Below are 1,703 nucleotides of genomic sequence, written 5' to 3'. Positions count from 1 at the left end.
CACAATCTTTAATTTATTATTTTTTTATTATTTATGCCTGCAGCACCTGGTCTTCCTAGGTGGTCTCCCATCCAAGTACTAACCAGGCCCGACTCTGCTTAGCTTCCAAGATCAGACATCAGGCTTGTTAAGGGTGGCATGGCCATAGACTATAGTCCATGGCTCCACTGGGGCAGATGTGTTAACCGTTACACTATGGAACCATGTCCAAAGCGTGACTTTTTAAAGCCACCAATTTCACTTCTATGCCTTTGTCCTTGAAATGCTTTAGCACAGGCACCCAAGGAAGCATTTGCAAAGACTTTATTGAAGTTCTTCTTGTAAAAGCAAAAAATTGGAAATGATCTGGAAGTATATTAGCACAGCAGAATAGATACATTTTCTCTTGGTTCTGAATGCTATACGGCAATGAAAACAAATGAATCAGAGCTGCACATAACAGCATGTACCTCAGACATATATTTTAGGCAAAAAAAAGAAGCATTGTCAAAGATACATGAACAATATAATACCATTTGGGAATATGTAAAATAAACACCAAATTTAGGGTAGTAACTACTTCTGTAAAGGGAAAGGTGATAGCATTCCAGTAAGGACACAGAGAGGGTTTCAATGTGATTTGTAACGTAATTTAAGGTCAGTGCTGGATATATTTTTTAATAATATTCTCTGGAATTTTTATATGCTTGAAACAGTTTAGAGAGAAAGATAATGTACATCAAATGAATGGCACATATTAAAATACAGTTGTGATTATTAAAGAGGATTGAAATCTTTCCAAGAAATAATTCTGTTACTAAATATTTACATCTGGGAGGAAATTTAAAAAAATATTTTACCTTAAAAGATCTGCAGCAGTTTAAATCTATTTTCTTTTGTCAACATGTCTACTAAGCAAATTAATCAACCAATAATTTTTTTCTGGGCAGCTATTAGGGGCCTGGCATCAAGCTACTTACTGTGGGGCAACACAAGGAACAGAATACCTGGCCTCTAGCTTGTTTGGAATAAGGAAGAAAAGGAGAAAGAGAAAGAGGAGGAGAATGAGCAGGAGGAAAAGAAAAACAATTATTCCAGGCAGCATAGAGTTTACTTGCATAATGTAATGTAATGTTGTTTTAACTAGCCCACTATTTCATACATAAAAATGAAGGTTATCCATTTCAAAGGAGCCCCCTCATGACTTAAAACATTTATCCTGGAGATAGCACTAGTAATTAAATTACCTTCAGAGTATATAGCACTCTAGCTTAAGTTTCTGTAACAAGGAAGATATCTAGGAGGTAAATTTGATTTCAGAAATAGCCAGTAATAGTGGCCACGTCAGTTAATATGGCTTTTTGGTCAATGATTAGGTGTAGACACACGGTAGTGATTTCTTTTGTTTTCCATACCACAAAATGATATTTGTATGAGGTAGTTTATGACCAGTGGTGGCTGCCCTGGGGGTTCTTCCAGCTGCCATAATCTCTGTCCAGCCACCCTGAGAGCTGATGGATACAATATCTCCGCATACTTATAACTAATCACTGCACACAACTGTGCCTCAGACCTTGGTCAAAGTGCTCTTTAACACAGTGCAGCTGATTTTCCTGCACAACCTGCAAAGCGACTCAGTGTGTGGCAGAACACGGCTGATGCTCTCCACACTGTTTCCTCTATCTAGGCACATAGATTTTCTGGATCCTGCTTGCAGTTAGCTT

General features: G+C 37.7%; 1 pseudogene; it reads right to left on the bottom strand.

Annotated features, from left to right (window-relative positions):
- Positions 1-34: 34 nt before the first annotated feature.
- Positions 35-150, bottom strand: LOC111732093 (annotated as a pseudogene).
- Between the last annotated feature and the right edge of the window lie 1,553 nt (positions 151-1,703).

This window comes from Pteropus vampyrus, unplaced genomic scaffold (assembly GCF_000151845.1).
Source record: "Pteropus vampyrus isolate Shadow unplaced genomic scaffold, Pvam_2.0 Scaffold11, whole genome shotgun sequence".
Taxonomy (NCBI): Eukaryota; Metazoa; Chordata; class Mammalia; order Chiroptera; family Pteropodidae; genus Pteropus; species Pteropus vampyrus.
Note: the sequence above shows the minus strand (reverse complement) of the source record. Positions and strands in the feature narration are given on the sequence as shown.